The sequence below is a fragment of the Stegostoma tigrinum genome, chromosome 19 (genome assembly GCF_030684315.1).
Source record: "Stegostoma tigrinum isolate sSteTig4 chromosome 19, sSteTig4.hap1, whole genome shotgun sequence".
In the NCBI taxonomy this organism is placed as follows: domain Eukaryota; kingdom Metazoa; phylum Chordata; class Chondrichthyes; order Orectolobiformes; family Stegostomatidae; genus Stegostoma; species Stegostoma tigrinum.
Genome location: NC_081372.1, coordinates 27,604,571 through 27,629,820, shown reverse-complemented (window position 1 = coordinate 27,629,820; position 25,250 = coordinate 27,604,571). Strand labels below are relative to the sequence as shown.

Here is a 25,250-nt window from a genome sequence, read left to right as displayed (position 1 = left end):
GCTTCATTTGTAGCACAAATGTTCACCTAATAGATGTTCACACATTTACGAGATAACTATGGATAAGGAAGTTCATCTGCATCTGAGCCTGTCATTTCAGAAACATCTTAAACATCCCCACTGTTTCTGCCTACATTTCAGGAAGTCCATTTCAAGTGTTAATCACCCTTTGCATATAGGAAAACCACTTTTCAAATATCCCTTTCTTCAGATTGAACTTATCCACTTTTGTCTCAATGTCACAACCGTCCAAAAGATCTTCAGATCTTTTAGTTATCTCCAGTCAAAAAGAAGGAAGAAAAAACTGCACTTATTTGGTACCCTTTATTAGCTTAGAACACCCTAATGCATTTTACAGCCAAATCAGTGCTTTTAAAGTGTAGTGACTGTTGTAACATGGGAAGCATTAACCAAACCATTTTCTCCAATTTTTACTTGTGACAGCCTGATAACATATGGTTTATAATAAGCATAAATTTTATTGCACTTCTCTGCATAAGGCTTTTCTTTGTGCGTAGAACATTGCAACTAGTCAAAGTATGCATATTGTATTCTGATCATAAAGTTGTGTACTTTCAGCATGACGTAAATTATTTTAGTGTTACAGGTGCCATTTTGGTTCCAAAATGGAGTGAGCATTGTGTATGACTTACCAATGAGTGTGACACTATGTATGTAGGTGATGTACCTGTTATAGTTTAATAGCTGGTAATGAGTGCAAGCTGAGAGGTATAGTTGTGAGGCTTGCAGCTGTGTTAAGTATGTGAGGGTGATTTGAGACTCAGTGTGAATCCCAATTGAAAGGGAGTGAGTTGGCTGCTGAATAGAGCACGGCATTAGGCCAGAAGTCCATTTTGACAAGTATGGCTCTTAAAAATGTTTTGACTGACTTTGACAATTTGTGGGAGGTTACCAAATTTTCTTTGTGTTTTTGAGGCTAGACTGTTAGACAATAATGGCTTAAATTAACAAAGTGACAAATTAGTCATGCATCTTAATCCCTGCAGCTCTCACTGCCTTCAAGACTGCCAACTACCTTGAAAGCCTATCTCACTCTTCCTGTACCAAGGCCACCAGGGCTGTGTCAGAGACCCTTAGGGTTGGTTGCCTGTTCCATTATGCCACTTACAATATTCAGACACTCTTCTCAGTTACCTCTAGTACCTGCTGTAGGCAGAATGCACTTTCTTTTTAAAGGTTTTTTTTGTGCATTCAAACTGTTTGGATGTGTTGCAATACACACCTGCGGTCATTACATGCTGAAGTGAAAATTGAATCCAGACTTCCTGGTCTAGAGGTAGGGATATTACCACTGCACTACTAGTGCCCTTCCTTCATGGGGAAAAAGCAGAAGATTGGCACTAGGCAGTGATTCTTACTTGAAGAGCTGGTGCATTCATGATGAGTCAAATGGCCTCCTTCCATGCCACAACGATTCTGTGATTCTTTAAGAAGTAAGCTCTGGCTTTCAGTACAACAACAAGTTTTAATTAGTTCCAGACTTTTGTAATCAAACTGTTCATCCATGTTATGACATACCTCAAGGGCAGGTGGGAGTTGAACCTGGACTTTCTGTCCCAGAGATAGGGATACTACAACTATGTGACAAGTCCTTAAGCCCTGCATAAATTGGACCCATTGCAATGATATAGAATCATTCATCAGTAACATTTAGAACTAACTAAGTTTCACACCACCCTTCTGATCATGAGCCGGCAGCACAAAGTTTTCACGTTGCCTACATCAGAAAAAATATGCACAAATTAGTCATACATTGCAATCCCCATCAAGCCTGTTTTCAGACCTCATCAAATTCTCCCCACTAAGTGCAAAGTAAACTCTCTTTCAAGTCTGACAACCCCTTAGGGGAGTATTTTTTATTAAAGGGTCTTGTGGCCCAGTGGTAGTGCCCCCACCTCTTGCTGAAATACATTTAATTCTACCAGTTGGTAGGAGGTGTGTTTTAGCATCTAAGCAACATGATTTTAAAAATTTCATTCACGACGTTACTCATTTTCTTAGCATGTGGTACATTACCTGACTGCACCAAATCACATTGGGAACCTTTCCTCTTATTTAAAGAACATTGTAATTCCTTTGCAAGCCCTAGATGGTATCAGAATAACCAAAAAAAAAGGTTTTAAAATATTTCACAGCAGCAGAAATTGATACTCAAAACCTTTTACTTCTTGGTGCTCTTCTGCCTTGATCTACTTATTCTGATAGCAGCTGCAATTTACCAATCTCAATCCAACTTCACCCAGGATGGAGTAGGATTGAAAAACCAGCAAACAGGGAGGAGCCACTGTACTAATTACCCCCTCACTGACATATGTAAATAAGGTTGAAAGGCTATTCCAGCCAACAGTGCAAAGGCTTAAAAATAAAGTCTTCAGTATACAGTCATTGCAGGTGTCATTCCCTGTCACTGTAATCCTGCACATTATCTTGTGTTAGTATGCTTTCTTCTACTAGTGATTGAAACAAATATAAGCTGCTGGTTGAAGATTGTCGTTGTTAATGTTTGTAATCAGCTGCATGTATACAGAATGCTCTTTTAAATAGCTGATTTCAAATCTGCCTGCCAAGAGGGAACTGAGAAGTTGGCGTCAGTGCTATTCCCCTGGACCAATATATATGTCTCCCTGCACTGTCTAATATTAACCGGCATGCCTGATCAATGAAGAAAGACACCTGGTCAAGAGGGACTTTCCTTAAAAATAGAACATAGAACATAGAACATAGAACATTACAGCACAGTACAGGCCCTTCGGCCCTCGATGTTGTGCCGACCTGTCATACCGATCTCAAGCCCATCTAACCTACACTATTCCATGTACGTCCATATGCTTATCCAACGACGACTTAAATGTACCTAAAGTTGGCGAATCTACTACCGTTGCAGGCAAAGCGTTCCATTCCCTTACTACTCTCTGAGTAAAGAAACTACCTCTGACATCTGTCCTATATCTTTCACCCCTCAATTTAAAGCTATGCCCCCTCGTGCTCGCCGTCACCATCCTAGGAAAAAGGCTCTTCCTATCCACCCTATCTAACCCTCTGATTATTTTATATGTTTCAATTAAGTCACCTCTCAATCTTCTTCTCTCTAATGAAAACAGCCTCAAGTCCCTCAGCCTTTCCTCGCAAGACCTTCCCTCCAGACCAGGCAACATCCTAGTAAATCTCCTCTGCACCCTTTCCAAAGCTTCCACATCCTTCTTATAATGCAGTGACCAGAACTGTACACAATACTCCAAGTGCGGCCGCACCAGAGTTTTGTACAGCTTCACCATAACCTCTTGGTTCCGGAACTCGATCCCTCTATTAATAAAAGCTAAAACACTGTATCCCTTCTTAACAGCCCTGTCAACCTGGGTGGCAACTTTCAAAGATCTGTGTACATGGACACCGAGATCTCTCTGCTCATCTACACTACCAAGAATCTTACCATTAGCCCAGTACTTTGCCTTCCGGTTACTCCTACCAAAGTGCATCACCTCACACTTGTCTGCATTAAACTCCATTTGCCACCTCTCAGCCCAGCTCTGCAGCTTATCTATGTCTCTCTGCAACCTACAACATCCTTCGTCACTATCCACAACTCCACCGACCTTAGTGTCGTCTGCAAATTTACCAACCCATCCTTCTACGCCCTCATCCAGGTCATTTATAAAAATGACAAACAGCAGTGGACCCAACACCGACCCTTGCGGTACACCACTAGTAACTGGTCTCCAGGATGAACATTTCCCATCAACTACCACCCTCTGCCTTCTTTCAGCAAGCCAATTTCCGATCCAAACTGCTATATCTCCCACAATTCATTCCTCCGCATTTTGTACAATAGCCTATTGTGGGGAACCGTATCGAACGCCTTGCTGAAATCCATATACACCACATCAACCGGTTTACTCTCATCTACCTGTTTGGTCACCTTCTCAAAGAACTCAATAAGGTTTGTGAGGCATGACCTTCCCTTCACAAAACCGTGCTGACTATCCCTAATCAATTTATTCTTTTCTAGATGATTATAAATCCTATCCCTTATAACCTTTTCCAACACTTTACCAACAACTGAGTTAAGGCTCACTGGTCTATAATTACCAGGGTTGTCGCTACTCCCCTTCTTGAACAGGGGAACCACATTTGCTATCCTCCAGCCATCTGGCACTATTCCTGTAGACAATGACGAGTTAAAGATCAATGCCAAAGGCTCGGCAATCTCCTCCATGGCTTCCCAGAGGATCCGAGGATAAATCCCATCCGGCCCAGGGGACTTATCTATCTTCACCCTCTGTAGGATTTCTAATACCTCTTCCTTGTGAACCTCAATCCCACCTAGTCTAGTAGCCTGTATCTCAGTATTCTCCTCGAAAACATTGTCGTTTTCTAGAGTGAATACTGTTGAAAAATATTCATTTAGCGCTTCCCCTTTGTCATCTGACTCCACACACAACTTACCACTACTATTCTTGATTGGGCCTAATCTTACTTTTGTCATTCTTTTATTCCTTAAATACCTATAGAAAGCCTTAGGGTTTACCCTGATCCTATCCGCCAACAACTTCTCATGTGTCCTCCTGGCTCTTCTGAGCTCTCTCTTTAGGTCTTTCCTGGCTACCTTGTAGCCCTCAAGCGCCCTAACTGAGTCTTCACATCTCATCCTAACATACGCCCTCTTCTTCCTCTTGACCAGAGATTCCACCTCCTTCGTAAACCATGGCTCCCGCAATCTATAACTTCCTCCTTGCCTGACACGTACATACTTATCTAGGACACACAGGAGCTTTTCCTTGAATACGCTACGCATTTCTAATGTGCCCATCCCCTGCAGTTTCCTTCCCCATCCTATGCTCCTGAAATCTTGCCTAATCTCATCGTAATTGCCTTTCCTCCAGCTATAACTCTTGCCCAGTGGTATACACCTATCCCTTTCCATCACTAAAGTAAACATAACAGAATTGTGATCGCTATCACCAAAGTGCTCACCTACTTCCAAATCTAACATGCAGACCCATCTCTTATTATATGTAATTTTTAAATTGATATCTATGCTTTAAAGCCACTGAAGACTCTTTTCAAGCCTGAATAGTTTGAAATGGACTTTGTGATATGTAAGGACAGAGATTTTGACACATTTTTGAAATCTGCCCTTGATTCACTTTGTCTCCAGTTCTTCGAGCTGTGCTGTGTTGATGCCATTACTGTCATTGTCCAAATCTACAGACACTGTGACTCCATATCACCAACAATTAATGACACTCTCTCATGGCTACTCTAGTTAATGGAAAACATGTATCTATGACTGCTATTTCTTCATTCTCTTTTATTTCACTATCGTGCCTGTAGCATCCCTTGTTCCTTGACATGGCTTGCCGGGTTTCCCTCTCTGTTCAACATTGGTCCAACACCTCTTGGCAAATGATGTTTTCCTCCACACTTCCTTCATATCTTTCCCTTTGCAAGGCAATAGGTATCCTTTTCAAGGTGTGCCAAGTTTCCACATCTGAAACCCTCTCTCTAAGACTTCAGCAGTTTATATTTAGATGTAACTGATTCCAGTGTGCCGCTCGGTTAACCTGTGCTTTTGCTGTGTCAGTGGCATCACTGGGACCAGGCGTCGTGATATGAAATTGTTTGCCCACTGCTCCCAATGCAGCTGCTATTTTCATTGTCACCAATGTTTAGTTACCTCCTCTTTCATTTATTTGACTTGCAATGTTATTCTACCTGATCCATTACCTGGTTATTCAGATCCATTGCAATGTTGTTGCATCCATCTGACCCCTGTCTCTAATGAGTCGTAAGTTGGTCAAGGTCTCCCCTTTTTCTGTCTCATCTGACAGAGTGTGGAGTTTGCTGTAACCCATAATAATTTTTCAAAGCTTTTCCTGCCTTTTCACAATTTGTTTTCATATTAGGCAACATCTTGTAAGTCTTCCTCACTAAAACACCCACACTGAACAGCATTAGGGCCAGTCACTATGTTTTCTATGCACACAATACCTCATTCAAAAGCAAAGTATGGCTGAGGTGCCATCAACAATCACTGCAATATGTATCAGGTTGCTGCAGTATAGATAAACATTCTCCAGTTCACTGGTATCATTTACAGAAGGGATGCCACTTCTGCAACACAAAGGCATTAGTGAGATAGGATCATTCACCTTTAAGGGATTGTTGGCTTCCTCAAGGTTGCAGTTAATGGCATTCTTACAAAATCCCGCAGAAAATTATTAAACTCCCTCAATGGGAAGACTTTCCATTCCCTTACTGCATTAATTGTGTATAACAATACACGGACGATCCTAGATGTCATTGCCCAACTTGCAGATGTCATCATTCTTCAAACTGTTGCCTCCCCTGATCTCTTCAGAGAACAAATCATATCAATAGATGGTCATATCAATAGATAGCTTTACTACACAGAAACTATCTTCGATTTCCATAGATAATGCCCAGTCAGAATCACCAGACCCACAGTAGAGGAGTGCTAGAACAAGGTACATACTTCTGCAAGACTGGTTATCAAAAGATCTCAAAGGCAGAGTTCATTGCATGGATACATCTGAAAGGGCTCTCCAGTCTGTGCCTTTCACAATTTCAACTTTTAAGAGTAGCTGGAGTTGTCACCATTGGTAAAGAGACCCTAGCTCAAGTGGTGAGAGATCTATGTGGAGAACACCCTCATTATGACTTGCTTCATTTGCTCTTATTGCAAGAACTGAATGCTTCCCCAAAATCTACATTTTCGTCCTGCTAACCCACTGATGATCCCTTCAATGCCCAAGATTTAATAAAAAGGTGGCTAGCAATTGACCAATGAATGTGGCGTTTAGGATTGTTTATTTAAGTAGCTGTGATTCAGGAGGTGACTGATCATAATGCACGATTCTGAGCTGCCAAACTCCACAGTGAAGGAATAGTTACACATGTGTTGCTTTAAGAGGAAGAGTGTGCAGAGAGTAGTCACAATGACTTCCGTGAACAGGAAGGAAAGACACCATTAGTGAAGAGTGACTGTGAGACATAGGCATGAGAGGTTAATGATATGAGGATGAGAATGATGACTGGTTTTTCAGATGGAGAGGTAAGGTGCCTACATTGAGAGGAATGAGTACAACTGCAGGATGTATTGACTGGAGGTGTACGTGTTACAGCAGTGTCGGGCAAGTCACTGTGTAAGGCCACTCACCTGTCATGCCATCCTAGAAGCTAGATCCTCTTGGTGCACTGTCTCCAGGTTGAAGGGATTACACTGCTGCTGTAGACTTCCTTAGTTGCACCACAAAACCAGCCCAGCTAGTCCCCTTCCCCCCCACTGTATCCCAAAACCAGCCCAGCCTGTCTCTGCTTCCCTAACTTGTTCTTCCTCTCACCCATCCCTTCCTCCCACCTCAAGCTTCGCCTCCATTTCCTACCTACCACCTCATCCCACCTCCTTGATCTGTCCATCTTCCCTGGACTGACCTATCCCCTCCCTACCTCCTCACCTATATTGTCCTCTCTATCTATCTTGTTTTCTCTCTATCTTGTTTTCTCTCCATCTTTGGTCGGCCTCCCGATCTCTCCCTATTTATTCCAGTTCCCTCTCCCAAAACCCCTCTCTGATGAAGGGTCTAGGCCTGAAATGTCAGCTTTTGTGCTCCTGAGATGCTGCTTGGCCTGCTGTGTTCATCCAGCTCCACACTTTGTTATCTTGGATTCTCCAGCATCTGTAGTTCCCATAATCACTTCTATTCATGTTTACTTGTTTGAAGGAGTTGTCTATGTGTGAGCTCACCTCACTGCACCTTGCCTCTGATCCCATTATTTGTAAGGCCTTCAAGCAAAAGTGAGTGAAAGACCCAGGAAGCAGCTGTGTGAGGAATGCTCCACATTCCTGACGTTAATATAGCCTCAAAAATCAAAGTTCTCTTGAGAGTTTTCTGTCTCATGTCATGGTTCTTTTAATTAGAAATCCTTCCTCAGACAGAATAGATGTGACATCCTATCCAATCTTCTAAATCAACATCACAAAGACAGATTTTTGTTACTATCACACTTCTATTAGTGGCAGTTCGTTGGTTTAAATTGACTGCTACATTTTGCTCTTAATAACAGTAATTACAATCAATGAAATATTTTTATAGTGTAAAATGCTTTGTGGGACATCCTAAAGTTGTGAAACATGTGGTATAAATGCATGTTTTTTCCCCTCATGCGTGATAGACAGAAAAAAACTCTACAGATCCTATTACAGCTTTACTTTTCAATAAGATAATGACTAAACTTCTATATAAATCTCATTTTCCTTATCTATCTTTCAATCCCATACTCATAAATCTAATCATTTAAATCTTATACTGTACATACACTCACTTGTTCCGTGTCTGCAGCACTCCAGGCTGCAGAATTCCCAAAATTCACAACTTTGTGTGAAGAAATCTGTCCTTAGCTAAACCTTTAAAGACCAACCGTTTATTCTAGGACTTATGATCCCTTCCTATTTCTAGACTGCCCAGCCAGGTTTGTGGCCTTGCAGTATCTAACCTGTAAAGCCTGCAAAGAATTTTAATTATTTCAATTAAATCACCACTTATTTTAAGCCCCAAAATGGCCCATTCTCCTCAAAGGACAACCCTCTCAAAAAAGAATCAATCCCATAAACCCTCAAAGGAATGGTTGAGAGGTCAAATGGTTTAATCCCACTCCCAAATGTTTCTATATTTACTGTTATTAAAATATTTTAATTTCTCTAAATTTTGCCTTTTCCTGGCAATTCATTAGGTTTAGAATTATTAACAAAAATCAAAGGGCTAAAGATTTTCAATTCTTCATTTTCCTTCTTCAAAACAGTGTTATTTTGATTATATAGTTGAACATAGACTATAAATTTAAACCTAAAAGAAGAGAAAATTACCCAGACAAAATTCAGAAAGTACAATGTAGTTTTGCTTCCACGTTTCAGCTTGTTCTTTTTTTTCAACAAACAAGAAAGAGAATAGTGCACTTCTCAATACTGCTGATCCAAAATGATATATTGATTTGTTGTCAGCCGTGCAAAACAATAATATCAATTTGCTTTTCAAATGAAGTGAATATGGGTTTATCTCTCCACGTTCCATATATTTTGGAGTAATTTGTAATGTTATATAAATGTTAAAGAAGTAAATTGCTGCTAAAGAAGTCACCAGAATTATACTCTAATCACCACTTTCTTTTAAGGCACGTATTAAGAGCTGCTGTACCCAGTGATAATGTTGAATGTGTTCTTACTAAACTTTATGATCCATTTTATCCAATATCTGCCTCACACCTGCTCCTGAATAATTATCCCTCACAGGTAATTAGTAATAAGAGTTGCAGTAAAGCACTATTGAGGTGAATATTTGCAGAGAATGTTGGTGTTAATTTGAACAAAACAATAGCATTATTTGTTCTAGTAAGGATCACTACTGTTTTGAATTGTTTTGCCTTTGAATCCTTGAAATCATTTTTAGGACTTTTGTCACATTAATCAAACTACTACACACCAATACATCAAATGTATTATAGACCTTCTACCATGAGGGGTGTACAATTCATATCTTCTACAATGTGGTCAGACAAACAAGACAAAAGCCATTCCGTTCAATGGGACTGCCACAGTTTGAAAAAGCACAAGGAGCAATTTACAAAGCAATGTTCTATTCAAAGACCAATGAGACAATCCTTAATTTCATGATTCGGAGTGGGTTTATACTCTTAACCTCCAGCAAGCATATGATGACAATTACTTTTCTGTTTCACTTGAATGCCAGATATTCAGGAAGTGACCCGCTTCCCTTGTCATGCACCATACAGTTTTCATGATGCAGAACTGTTTATCAAGATTTCCAGTTGGCGATGAGAGCCTTCTCCTGGGTTCATGGCTGTAGATTCCAGTAAGGCATCTGAAAATGTAGGGGAGAGATCATAAGTAGTGAGGCAATTCCAGCTTGGGAAACGGTGGTGTTTTGTTAATGTTCCTGATGACTGGCTAATGTTCTGGAGACCTGGGCTCAAATCTCACTGTGGCAGCTAGTGAAATTTGAATTCAACCGTTAAATCTGGAACTGGAAGGTAATCTCAGCGATGGTGGCTATAAAACTTTAATCAATTGTTGTAAAAATCCAACTGGTTTAGGGAAACAAATCTGCCATCCTTCCGTAATCTGGCCTACACGTGACTCCAGACCCACCAGTAATGTGGTAGACAGTTAACTGCCCTTTGAAATAGCCTAGAAAATCACTGACTTCAAAGGTACTAAGGATGGGACTAAGTGCTGGCTGCGCCAGCAACACATTTTATTCTATGACAGGACAAAGAAGAAAATTAGGACTTTGGAAACTGCAATTCTAGCCCAAAGCCAGTACCCCCTGCCAATGGTTGATCATGGAATTTGTAACCTAGATTACGCCCATAGCTGCCACAAGAGGATTGCAAACAACCTGTGGGGCTTCAGGGATGGGGGACACCCATGCTAAAGGGGCCTTAATTATGCAAATTGACTGCTTGCTTCAGGGTAGGAAGCAGCTAGTCTGCATCCTAGCTTGCCTTATGCCCATATTATAAGATGACCTTCCCAAAAGATGGGACTATGTCAGAAAACCAATGTGGCTCTTCTTTTTACTGACCTTCCCCTCTGTTACCATGAAAAGGCCAGTAAAATCCCAAACTCCCAAAGGTCCCACTGTGTCACAGATGTTGGTAGTGAAAACCTTACATTTACTTTTTATCTCAATCCTTTGCATAGGGATGCCTTTGAATCATCTGTTTCTAATTTGAACATTTTTGTGACAATGCGGTATGTGTCTGACTGGCACTGTTGCTGACTATAAAAGGTAGTAAGTAGTTTGCAACAATTTTAATAATCCAGGGTCGAGCTGTGGATGTGGTGTATATGGACTTCAGTAAGGCATTTGATAAGGTTCCCCATGGAAGGCTCATTCAGAAGGTCAGGAGGAATGGGATACAGGGGAACTTAGCTGCTTGGATACAGAATTGGCTGGCCAACAGAAGACAGCGAGTGGTAGTAGAAGGAAAATATTCTGCCTGGAAGTCAGTGGTGAGTGGGGTTCCACAGGGCTCTGTCCTTGGGCCTCTACTGTTTGTAATTTTTATTAATGACTTGGACGAGGGAATTGAAGGATGGGTCAGCAAGTTTGCAGACGACACAAAGGTCGGAGGTGTCGTTGACAGTGTAGAGGGCTGTTGTAGGCTGCAGCGGGACATTGACAGGATGCAGAGATGGGCTGAGAGGTGGCAGATGGAGTTCAACCTGGATAAATGCGAGGTGATGCATTTTGGAAGGTCGAATTTGAAAGCTGAGTACAGGATTAAGGATAGGATTCTTGGCAGCGTGGAGGAACAGAGGGATCTTGGTGTGCAGATACATAGATCCCTTAAAATGGCCACCCAAGTGGACAGGGTTGTTAAGAAAGCATATGGTGTTTTGGCTTTCATTAACAGGGGGATTGAGTTTAAGAGTCATGAGATCTTGTTGCAGCTCTATAAAACTTTGGTTAGACCGCACTTGGAATACTGCGTCCAGTTCTGGGCGCCCTATTATAGGAAAGATGTGGATGCTTTGGAGAGGGTTCGGAGGAGGTTTACCAGGATGCTGCCTGGACTGGAGGGCTTATCTTATGAAGAGAGGTTGACTGAGCTCGGTCTCTTTTCATTGGAGAAAAGGAGGAGGAGAGGTGACCTAATTGAGGTATACAAGATAATGAGAGGCATGGATAGAGTTGATAGCCAGAGACTATTTCCCAGGGCAGAAATGGCTAGCACGAGGGGTCATAGTTTTAAGCTGGTTGGTGGAAAGTATAGAGGGGATGTCAGAGGCAGGTTCTTTACGCAGAGAGTTGTGAGAGCATGGAATGCGTTGCCAGCAGCAGTTGTGGAAGCAAGGTCATTGGGGTCATTTAAGAGACTGCTGGACATGCATATGGTCACAGAAATTTGAGGGTGCATACATGAGGATCAATGGTCGGCACAACATTGTGGGCTGAAGGGCCTGTTCTGTGCTGTACTGTTCTATGTTCTATGTTCTAACTCACTGGGAAACCAGAAATAAATTACTTTTTCAGTATTTCTGAAGGCCAACACTTTCCAAAAACAACATGACCAAATATCTCAAACTGATTTTCAAATGTAAACTAAATTTACTTAGTTTTCGGTGTAAGTTTCAACAATGGTTAATGGACAAGCAAAGCTGCTTTGAAAATATTAATTATGCTAATTAAAATGGGGGTTGACTAGCTCAGCTGGCTGGACAGCTGGTCTGCAATGTAAAGTGATGCCAACTGCATTGGGTTCAATTCCTGCATCGGCTGCTATAATGAAGGTTTCACCTTAGCAACCTCTCCCCACTTGCCTGAGGCATAGTGACTCTCGCATCAAACGAGTCATTTCTGTCTAATGAGAGAGCAGTCCTGTAGTCCAGTTGGACTATGGTGACTTTACCTTTTCCCTTTATTGTCATTAAATGAGGCAAGAAGGAGATTAATTTATTCTGATTGTTTTCATACTGTAGTGATCAGGCTAAGGGGTGCTGTTTAAATTATAATGGGAGGGAATCCATTCCTCAAAGATTGATTAGGTCTTCCTACAATGAAGGAATTGTAGTTATTCCTGAATCCAGTGTTTGAAATGATAAGTATTTCAGCACAGAAAGAACCCAATTTCTACCACATACCTGTATCAATACTGTCTTCACATCAGAGTGATTAATTCTAATTCCATTTATCTCATTTTAATATTCATTCCCTCCTCATTATCCATTGATTTGCTACCCGCAGATCTATGTATTCCTGAGGTTAGCCCAGACCCCATCGTTTTTTGTCTCATTGACTTGACTGATTTGATTGTGCATTCCTCATCACAGATTGGAGAGTAACATAGGTGTGGGATCCATGTCTTTTTGTTACCTGCAGAAAGTCTGTATTCCTATCTCTGGTGAATAATGAGGATATGGTGTATTGTTAATATTGCTCATAAGCTGCTTTTATAATTCTTCCTTAGATGTACTGTTTGACTCACTTCAGTGACCACTTTTGATAATGTATTTCATATTTCGATAACTGTATGAAATAAAATTATTGAACTTACCCCTTTATCTTCTGGCATTGATCCCAAGGTTACGTCACCTTGTTGCTGAGTTTTCAACAAGCAGAAAAAATAATTTGTTGCTTATCTTCTTAAATACTGTTGTAAATTCTTTTTGGATACCACAACCTATGTCAAATATAACAGCTGTAATAGCAGCTTTAGTCATTGTTCAGTGTTCCATAGTCCCTAGCCCATTGAATTATACAGCCATTTGTTGTAAACCATTTCTCTAACGGATTGACACAAGCAAGTATTTATTATCAAAAGTCAAATTTGTTGTGAGCTTTCCGTGAATGATAATAGCATGATGATGTCAACCTTGCAACACTGATTACTGGCTGTATGACTCATAAGTAGGGAAGTGGTGTCACATGATCAGTGTCACTGTGATTGTCACCATTTCTGTTCTATTTGCAAACAAATTGCTTGAAATATTTCAATCTGTAACATAAACTGTGAAATATTTGAATGAAAATATGTTTGGAATACAATTTGTGACTACCAGTAAATTTAGTTGTAAACTTCATTCATATCACTACACAATTAAGAAAATATTTAGATTCATATGAAAGTGGGAATTACCAAATGCAGTTGAAGGTTTTGAATGAATGAAATATGAGCAGGCCTCCATTTATTTAACGTTTTTTCTAACTGAAAGAAATCCAAATCACTTTACAATCAATGAAATGTTTTGAAGCATCGGCACATAATGTCATCTGATAAAGGTGGATAGTGCACAGGAAATAACTCTTATTAATGTAACATTGCCTTTTAAAATTCAGCTCTCAAATTAATTTTAAATACACCACTAGTTTACTATGATATTGCTCATAATAATTCTGCTGACAAACAGGCTTCTTCACTATCAATTCATATCTGATAAAGAGGATGAAGGGAAATGGGAAATTAGTCTTGCCCACCTAATGTCTGTCTCCAGGGCTGTCCAGCTATTGGGATCAAGGATGCAGTGTTTTAATGACACAGAGGTTGAAACTTGCAATTTTCTTGGGGTTTGTAAGAATGATTCTAGGGAATCATTTGTCCATTATTCAGAGCTCACCAGTTTTCCATTGAAGTCAGTATGGTAGAAAATAGAGTTTTATGTTTAGCAAACCCATTAGACCTCATTCTACACAGCACAGCAGTTGGATGTTTTGCCCAGAGAGCTTCTGGCTGAAACAGAGCTTCAATTGCCTGTGTTGAAAACAGAGACAAAGACATCACATAATTTTGCAATCCAAAAATGTATTTCCTTGATGGTATGAAGTTAAATATAATGGATATCCAAGGAGACTTGGGAGTATTATCACTGGACTGTTAATCCAGAGACCCAGATAACATTCTGGGAACCTGGGTTTGAATCCTGCGGCGGATGGTTGAATTTGAATTCAATAAATATCTGAAATTAAGAATCCGATGATGACCATAATCTATTGTCGGAGAAGCCCATCCGATTCAGTAATGTCCCTTAGGGAAGGAAACTGCCAGCCTTAGCTGATCTGGCCTACATGTGACTCCAGGCCTGCAGCAATGTGGTTGACTCTTAACAGCCCTCTGGCCAATTAGGGATGGGCAGTAAATGCTCCCTAGCCAGCAACACCCTCATCCTATGAATAAATAAAGAACAAAAAAGGAAAAACAGGTGCAGAAAGTAATCAAGAAAGCTAATGGAATGCTGGCCTTCGTATCTAGAGGATTGGAGTACAAGGATGGAGAAGATACGCTGCAGTTATACAAAACTCAAATTAGATTCCACTTGGAGTACTGCAGCAGATCTGAGCACCACACCTTATGAAGGATGTATTGGTTTTGGAGGGAGTCCAACTTTGGTTCACAATAATGATACCTGGACTTCAGGGAGTAAATCATGATAATAGTTTAATATTAGGCCTGTTTTATCTAGAATTTATAAGGTTAAGGGGTGATCTGATCAAAGTGTTCAAGATATTAATAGGAAAAGACTGGGTAGGTAAACTGGTTGAGGTTTCTGGAACTGGAGGCATAGTCTGAAAATTAGGGCCAGACCATTCAGGAGAAATTTTAGGAAGTGCTTCAATACACAAAGCATGACAAATGTTTGGAACTCTCATCCACAAATGGTGGTGGATGTTGGATCAGTTGTTAATTCTAAATCTGAGATAGATAAATTCTTGATAATCAAAGATAATAAGGGAGATGGGCTAAAGGTAGGTGTACGGAGTTAGGGCATAGATCAGCTGTGATCTCATTGAATGATGGAACAGGCTGAATAGCCTACACTTCCTATGCCTCTAGGTGAAAGAGTTGTTGAAGAGTCTTGGTCCCTTATTTGAAGCATTAGTTCTCCTTACATGTTCTTACCTTTCTATCAACGTCTTGCCTTCTTGCTCTAGCCTCCCTATTTTCCCTGTCTCGAGTTGCTGCCTGTTATTTCCTGTCAACCTTTTGGTTCTAGCCTCTTCATCTTTCTTGGGTCTGCACACAGCCTTTTGCTGTCTCACAGTCTGCATCCCTGTATTCCCTACCTATTCATATATATGTCAAGATGCCTCTTCAAAGGCTCTATTATATACATGACCTCTGGCAGTGCATTCCAGACTTACAACCATCTGTCTAAAAGTATTTGCCTCTCACACCTTTTGTTAAACTTACCCTGACTTACTTTAAAATTGTGTTGCCTGGCAATTGACATTTCTATCCTAGAATTATAAAAACTCCCACTACCCATTCTATCCATGCTTACCAAAATTTTGTAAACTTCCATCAGATCACCCCTCATCCTTTGGCGTTCAAGTGAAAACAAACCAGGTTTGTCCAATCTCTCCTCATAGCTAATACTCTCCAAACCAGGCAGCATCCTGGCAAACTGTTTCTGTACCCACTCCAAAGCCTCCACATCTTTCTGGTTGTATGGCATCCAGAACTATACACAATATTCTAAATTTGGCCTCATTGAAATTCCAAACAGCAGCAACATGACTGGCTAATTGTTATAGTCTATGCTCCGACAAGAATGCTATATACCTTCATGACCACCTTATCCACTTGTGTTGCTACTTTCAGAGAACTATGGCTATGTACACCTAGACAAAATGTAAATGTATTGTGACTCAGAAGGTAAGTAACACAAAACAGACAAAATAAAATGAGAAGAGTGAGAATGAAATATTTAAAAATTCCACGAATCATGCTGTAAGTTTGTTATTCTTTCTTGGAAAGTACGGTTAAGTTTGATTAAAGCATGTCTGAGTTAAGGTGTCAGCGACAATAGAGGGATGAATTCTATCAGAAATGGGCTGTTAGCTATAGGGGGGTCTTGTGGGGCAGCAGTAGAGACTGTACATCTACGCCAGAAGGTCAGGGTTAAAGTTCCACCTGCAACTCCCCCCTCCCCCGCTGCCCCCACAAATATCTTTGACATGACATGTCTAAAGAGGTTGATTAAAGTATCGATTCTGAAGGGTTTCTGTCGGTGAGCTGTCATGAGGTTTCTCACGCTATATTCCGCTTTTTGCATCATTAGCTAAGCACCATGACTCCATTGTGCAGTGACAGAAATGCTGGGCCCTCCCAGGATACCTTCTACTGACGCTGTTTATGAAGCCCAGCCACATATCAGGTCAAGTACTACCACCCAGAAGCTGTACTTCACAGTTGATGTGGTGGAAAGGGAATGAGGAAGAAATGTTTCCGAGGGCGCATAAGGCATACACGTGACACTGAATTGCAAACAAAAGAGCATATTCATAAATGTAGTTACTGTTTTATATCATCACCTGTCTGATCAACAGTCATTGTAACTGCAGCTACAAGAATCAAGGTATACAAGTTACTCATCTTAGTATCACATCATCTTAGAGGCATGTATGAGGAATTTTTTAACATGTTCCCAATGTCCAGAGCAGTATGACAACTTCTCATTGCTCAGTGTGGAGGCATCACAAACTGGAAATCTTTCAAACATTTGAAAGCATTCAGTTCTATTCAACATGAGAAAAAGTGTAGAAAAAGAGCAAAAATCTGCAACAAGAACAGAAATTCCTGGAGAAACTCAAGAGGTCTGGCAGCATCTGTTGACAGAAAGCAGAGTTCAAGTTTTAAGTCCAGTGACATTTCTTCAAAATTATCAGGACAGAAAAGTAAACTCTGCTTTCTGTTCACAGACACTGCCAGAGCTGATGAGCTTTTCCAGCACTTCCTGTCCTGTTTCAAAAGTTTGGTATCTGCAGTTCTTTTTTTTAAAGAAAATCTGCATTTGCTTCTTTAACAATTAGGCTGCCTGTCTTTCAGCCTGTTATTCAAGAAGCCCTCTCAAATGCCCATGTTCCTTTCTTCATTCCACTTCTTGTTGACTGCATCAATGCTGAGCTTCTACATGTTCCCATCTAACTCTTTAACTTACCTCTTCAGCTGTCAACATTGCTCCTTGAGCCTCAACCTACACCTTAGCCAGGCTGACTACTGTTCTGCACTGTGGCCCCTTCAAAGCCAGGATAGTTGTGATCATCACTGACTCCCCATTCCCTGTAGTAACCCATGTCTTCCAATGCACCATTGTTCTCCCCTTCCAATGTTGAATTGCCCTTGTTTACAGTTATTGTCCCCTCTGCATGCCAGTCTGCTCTCACCAAATCCCACAATAGACTTTCCCAACTTCCTTATCAGGTCGTCTCCTTTTAACTGCCTGAAAACTATTCCCTTTTGACTTTCAGACATGGCTATTTGTTTGAAGTGCATGCAGTGTATTGGCAGATGATATAGGTGTGACATTAATGTAGCACACTGCCATACAGCAAGATGTCAATCCTCTTGCTGACAACTACGACAAGCTGCCTATCTTTGTCTCTGCATTGAGCTGCAAAGCAGGAAAGAAGTACTGTGAGCTTTTAAATTTGGAATCATTGAGCCAAAAAGGCAAAGTAAGGCAGAAGTGCTGTGAACATCTAAGTTGTGATAATGTGAGTGAGTGCTAAGAGAGCAAGTGAGAAGCCCTGAGGTGGGCCCTTGTCGAATTGTTGAGGTGGGAGATTGTCATCACATGCAAAGTGCCCTTACAGCAGCATTGCAATGAAAAAATGCCAGTCTGCTCCAAAGTGAAGCATTGAAGGGCAGAGCTGTGTTGTAATTGGGTTGGAAATGTGCCATGCTGTTGCACTGAGACTAGCATACGTATGATACCAACCTCCTTGTATGGGGTTTGCAGAGCATTGCTGACGATGGAGTGTTCCCTAAGATGCTGGGGATTGCTGTCCAAGGTTGAGACTTGGAGGAGAAAGCAGAGAACTGGAGCTACCTGGTTCATATTCTGGCTTTCATGTTGGGAATTGTCAACATCCAGTTTCCATCCAACATGTGGGAAAATTGGAAACTGCCTCAATGAGATAAGATTATGAACTAATGGCATGCAGGTGCATCTAAATAAGCCTCTCGCCGTGAAATTCTCATCGTGCTGCATTTTTCCAACTGATTCGCTGTTGTCTACGTTGATCAGAGAGTGGGAAAATTCTGCCCATAGTGTAGGGGAGATCGTGGATTTCCTACCAGGAGGCCTAAGGCCAAACACCCACTCTCCTCCACTCAGCCAAATATAGTTCTGGTTAGATAACAACTGCATATGACATGCCCCTCGATCCAAGGAATCATCTCATAAAATTTGGTTGAGATTAGCCCAAGAACCCTGGAGGCGTTTGCCAACAAAGATGTCTCTGTGAAGCTGGTCTGCATTTCCCACAATTTTTTTCACTTATGTATTTTGAATGGATAATACTTCTGCATCTACATTTGGTAATGTTGTCTCTTTATCCTCTGCCTTAACCAAAAATTGAATTTAGTAACAGGCAGGCCTTTCAGCCCATTGAGTCTGCCCTGGCATTTGACAAGGTGGCTGAGTGGTTAGCACTGCAGCCTCACAGCGCCAGGGACCCGGGTCTGATTCCAGCCTTGGGCGACTATCTGTGCGCAGTTTGCACATTCTCCCTGTGTCTGGGTGGATTTCCTCTGGGTGCTCCAGTTTCCTCCCACAGTCCAAAGATGTGCAGGTTAGGTGGATCGGCTGTGCTAAATTGCCCGTAGTGTTCAGGGGTGTGTGGGTTATAGGGGGATGGGTCTGGGTGGGATGCTCCAAGGGGCAGTATGGACTTGTTGGGCCGAAGGGCCTGTTTCCACACTGTAGGGAATTTAATGTAAAGGTCATGACTGATCTGATTATGATATCAATTGTGCTTGTCTGCATGTCCCTATAACGCTTGAATTACTTGCCTGTCAAACAACTATTTAATTCTAGCTTGTCTATATTCAGTAAACCACCCTCATTGCTTTCTGGAGAAGAGATTTCCAGAGACCAATTACCCGCTGAGAGGAAAAAAACTTCTCCTGAATTCAATCTTAAAAGGGACAACTCCCCCAGTTCCAGTGCTTGACACAAGAGGAAACTTCTTGGTATCAACTTAATCAGCATGTAATTGTGTATCTCACTAAGATCACCACTCAGTTTTGTACATTCCAGTGATATAAGCCCAACCTGTTTTCCTTTTCTTCATTAACCCAGAAATGAGTCGATTGAATCTTCTGTGAACTGCTATTAATGTGCTTATGTCCTTTTGAAGTAACGAACCAAACTGTGCACAAGTATTCAGATGCCCATGCCACCTAGGCCCTGTACTGCTCCAGTAAAACTTCTTTGCATTTATATTCCATTTCCTTTGCAACAAACAGCAACATACTATTTGCCTTCCTGATCTCTCACTGTAACTGCATGCTATGTTTTTGTGACCAGATATAACTCTTCAAATATTTGTCTTATGTAATTTACCTTCAGTCATCTGTTGGTCCAATCCATGCTTAGTATTAAAATTTATCTCTCCTCATTTTCTGCAAATCCTTGAACACCAAATAAATATATTAAAAACTAAAATTCACTGATATTATTTGGCTGAACCTGTTCAAATAATCCACTTCATCCTGTTTAGAAACTGAGCTTTATGTTTTAACTTGTGAAAAAGGAACATTGTTTTTTACTGTCCACAAGGTGGTGTCATGGCAGTTCTGCTGACTGTTGGGAATAAAACTGGAGTGTCATGCTGTTGGATCATACAGCCATTTGTCGTTGTTATTGCTGGTTAATTGTTACACTTCCTATTGATATACAATGCAGAAGTGTAAGCATTTCTTATCATAACAGTAAGTGGAAATGGAACACTTTTAAGGGTTAATTGAATTTATTGTTAGCTGCGACGTACTCTACTGCTGCTAGAATTGAGTAGGCTACTATAACAACAACTTGTATTTTTATAGCATCCGTAGGGTGGTAAAATGGCTCACGTTGCATCGCAGGAGTGTTAATAAATAAAATGTTGAACACGTTGGGAGATATTGGGTCGGACGAACAAAACCTTGGCCAAAAATGAGGTTACAAAGTGTTGAACTGGAGGAACACAGCAGGCCAGGCAACATCAGAAGAACAGGAAAGTTGATGCTTCCGGTTGGGACCCTTCTTCAGAAATGGGGAGGGGGAGAGGAGCTCGGAAATAAATAGGAGGGTTGGGGCTGGGGAATGTATGTGGAATGATGATAGGTGAGTGTATGTAGGCAGTGGTCGGGATTGGCCAGTGAGGTGGGAATGGCAGATAGGTGCGAGAGAAGATGAACAGATTGTGCCAGGTCACGGAGGCGGGGATGAGAGGGAGGGTTGGCCATGGGATGAGGCCAGGGGTGGGGAGATTTTGTAGCTGGTGAATTCCATGTTTAGGCCATCAGGCTGTAGGCTCCCAAGGCAAGATATGAGGTGCTGCTCCTCCAGTTTGCGTGTGGCATCATTGTGACCCTGGAGGAGGCCCAGGATGGACATGTCACCCAGGGCATGGGAGGAGGAGTTGCAAATTTTCACGATCAGAGGGTATTGATGTTTGTCGCTTGGTCTCAAGTGGAGACTCAGACCGTTTTGTACAGTGTCTGTGCTCTGTATGCGACAAACATCAATATCTTCTGGTCACAACCCATTTCAACTCCCCGTCCCACTCCCTGGGTGACATGTCCATCCCGGGCCTCCTCCAGGGCCACAATGATGCCACACGCAAACTGGAGGAGCAGCAACTCATGTTCTGCCTTGGGAGCCTACAGCCTGATGGCCTAAATATGGAATTCACCAACTTCAAAATCACCCTAACCCCGGCCTCATCCCATGACCAACCTTCCCTCACGTCCCGCCTCCTTGACCTGGCACAAACTGTTCATCTTGTCTCGCACCTATCCACAATTCCCACCTCACTGACCAATCCCCACCACTGCCTACATATGCTCACCTATCATCATCCCACCTACATTCCCCAGCCCCACCCCTACTCTCTCTACTTACTTCTGAGCTCCTCTCTCCCTCCCCATTTCTGAAGAAGGGTCCCGATCCGAAACGTCAACTTTCCTGTTCTTCTGATGCTGCCCGGCCTGCTCCACACTTTGTTATCTCTGACTCCAGCATCTGCAGTTCTTGATATCTGCTAGTCAAAAATGTAGCTGTTAAAGGGTGTCTAAATGAGATGGAGATGAGAGAGGCAAATAAGTTAAGCCTGGAAATTCCAGAGCTTGCCAGCTGAAGGTACTGTTGTAGCGTTTAAAATAAGAGATACTTGTAAGGTCAGCACTGAGGAGTGGAGATAGCTTGGAGGCGTGTAGCACTGGAGGAGATTACAGAGATGAGGGGGGCAAGACCATGTTTGAAAAGTGGATGAGAAATTTAAAATCAAGCCGTTGCATAAGTGTGAGCCTGCGTGGGTCAGCAGACACAAGAACGATGACTGAATGGGGCTTGGTGTGAGTTTTGACATGGCAGCGGTTTTGGATGATTTTTGCTGCTGGTAAATTTACAGCACATTGCTGCCTTTATAAGGGCAGCATCCTGTGTTGAATCTCTCAGCAGTTTTCATGAACTTGCTATTTCTGATAACACTCTTCAAAGTGTATTAGACAATTAAGCCATGTAATTAACAAGTATCCTTTTAATATGATGAGTGTTGATTACCAATCCACTTCTAATGCCTAGAAAGTTAGTGTTTAAGCTTCAAATCTTATTTCCTTCAAGTTTCGAATTACTTAGGGAATATTAAAAATGTAAATTAATTCCTTTTTTGGCCACCTTTCTGTCTATTGAGCAGGATTTTATGGAGTCATGGAAGGAAATAGGGCTCTTTCTTCCAGTTGGAAGTCTGAGGACAGTCCTGCAATCCCTCTTCCAGGCAACACCCACTAAGCCACACATCGGTTCACATTCCCAGCAACCCTATGGGAAGAAACGTGTCTAAAATGTGAATGTGAATACATGAAGAATGCTAATGGTGGCTTGCCCACCTGCTCCATCAGAATTTGATCCAAAGTCTTGACTGGCATTTTCTTTCTACTCTATTGGAAAATCTATTTGTTATTCGTGCCTTTCCCTCAAAAAGTTGGTAGTGAACCTTCTCAGACTGCTGCAGCTGCATGCACTGCAGTGTAGATACTTGCACTGTGGCTATTCAGGAGCTGATTAGGAGAACTGAATGGATTGCTAGGCCTTTTCATAGGTAATTAAGAAATAGCCACATAATGTTGGTAGGGTGCAGCATTTAGACCCGTTTGGGTAAGTACAGAATTCCTTCCTTAAAGGACATTGATGAATTATAGAATCATAGAATTGCTACTACACAGGACAGGCCATTCAGCCCTATAATGAAGCAATTCACCTAATGTTGGTCTCTTCCCTTTATCTGGGACTCTACAAACATTTTCTTCTTCGCTACTGATCCAGTTTCCTTTTGAAATCCCCAGTTGACCGTGGTTCCACCAGATGGGTTTTTGCAACAATCCAGTAATTTTTATGTCACAATGGGAGGAATAGCCTTGTGCTTTTATTGCTAGATTATCAATTCAGAGACACACAATATTCTTCATACCGTATGTGGGCCCTTGATATGCATATATCAACTGAAATAGAGGAAAACACAGCAACACATCTGAATAACTCTTTGGCTCTGAAATGCTTTGTGACACCCAGGCTATGTGAAAGAAAAATAGTAAAAGCAAACTTATTTGATCTTGCATTTTGGCTCTCAAGCTTGGTTTCTCGCCTAAAAGTGCTAGGTTATAATTGGCAGTGTAAGACTAGGTTGGCAGAGCCGTGTCAATAAGCCACCAGAGATGGGCTTGCGTTAACTCTGTTATACTCAGTAGTTGAACAACGCAGTGGAACAGATGAGAAAAGAAAATACCTGAGGAACAAAACAGTTGTATTGAAAGCTGCAAAATGCTGCTGAAGCAATCAGGACTAATCAACGAACCTGTATTTTAAAACAATATATGTCTGGAAATAAATTTGTAACACACAAGGATCATGGGTCATGTGGAGAAGGCAGGAGAATGTGTATCCCATGAAAAAGTAGAAAGAAAATGCCAGTCAAGACTTTGGATCAAATTCTGATCAGCCATGATTAAATGGCAGAGCAGACTCGATGGGTTGAATGGCCTAATTCTGCTCCAACATTGTATGGTGTTATGGTCTTAAGCTTATAAGGGGTAGAATATGAGAAGCATGCCAGGAGAACGATTTGTTTTGTCAACACCAAAGACATGGATGCCAGTTTCAGCAGCAGATGAGTTGAAGTAATTTGGAGTTGGAAGATCTTACAGAATTGAGAATAGGCAATCTTTGTATTTGGTCATAAGCGCATCTGAAAGGAGAATATATAAAACATTGCCAACAACTGGTTTATTTAGCCACTCACCAATGAAGTCTCAGGCTTGGGAACAGAGTTTTACAAGGGTCAAAAACAATATTTTTTGTTTTTTCAAAATATAACTGAGGGACAGTTATTTTGACAAGCTCTGATTATTTACAGTTGATGGAGAAATCAGGAGAGAAGGCACTGAGTTGAGATGAGTGTCGTCAGCATCTGAGACAATGTTTTGAGATGAAACTGTTGAGGAGCAGCATATAGGTGAGATATTGAAGGGAACCAAGGTTTTGGTGGATGAGAGGGGGATTCGATAATGTTTTATGTATTCAGTCAGAGACCGTAAATGGCTATGTTGTTACATTAGCATAAGCATAAACAGAGAAACAGATTATGCAAAGAAAAGTTCGACTGAGTTGTTAGGGAACGATAAGAAAGTAATTTGTGTTGGAGGTAGGATCTTGTCTCCAAGACACAGGAGAATCTCATAAATTAATTCAAATCAGGATCAAATAACATCATTACGACACTCTTGACATTTTCCAACCTTGTCACTTGAACGCAACATTCTTCTCCCATTTATCAGCCATGGTAGAACAAGTACATTTAACTACTATCAGGTAAACATGTTGAGCTGTCAGAGATACTTTTCTGTAGAGCCTTGAGAGTTTTGGAATTGAAGGATTTGAAAGTGCTTGCACTTGCTACTCTAAGTGCTGAGGTTTGGTGTTAGATTTTGTGGTTGCAGATGTAAGGGTTGCTGTTGGAATACCATTTCTGGAGGAGGAAGACAAGGAGGGATAGGAGGTAAAAATCATGCAGATCTCTAGCTGGGGAGAAAGCAAATAGAAAGATGCACGCAGCGAAAACGTTAACCTTCCAGTATTGGTTCAGAACAATAAAGTTTCAATTCCCTGAGGAAAAGTATGGAAGTAGGCTTTGATTCTCTGGAGACAGTGACAGAGTTGAAACAACATTGTTTGGTAAATTACAAGAACATAAGGGCAACAGTACAAAACATTTAGCCTCTGATTCAATGAGATCTTAGCTAATCTACTACGTAATGCCATATGCCCATGTTTACTCCATATCCCTTAATAACTTTGCCTGTAATTTCAGACAAACAACTGAGCTACCACCTAATTGTGGAAGGTATTCCAAACTCTTACTACCCCTTGCAAGTGGAAGGGGTTCCTAATTTTACTCCTGACTCTAATTTACAGACTGTACTCCCTTGTTCTAGAATCTTTAGCCAGCAAAGATAGAAATTTGCTATCCTATCTCCTCCCTTAGTATCTGAAAAACTTTAATCAAGTTACCCTTTAATTTAACCTTATAAATTCCAAGGAATGCAACTGTAGTTTGTGTAATCTGCTTGACTCCATTCACTTAAATTTTCAGTATATCTTTATAGTGTATGCTTCCATCTAAACTACTTATAATGTCAGGTGTCTTTGT

At 41.2% G+C, this 25,250-nt stretch overlaps 1 protein-coding gene across 2 annotated transcripts in view; it reads left to right on the top strand.

Annotated features, from left to right (window-relative positions):
* LOC125461202 (regulator of G-protein signaling 20) overlaps window positions 1–25,250 on the top strand; it is a 103,465-nt gene that overhangs the window by 51,634 nt on the left and 26,581 nt on the right. The window lies entirely within an intron of this gene.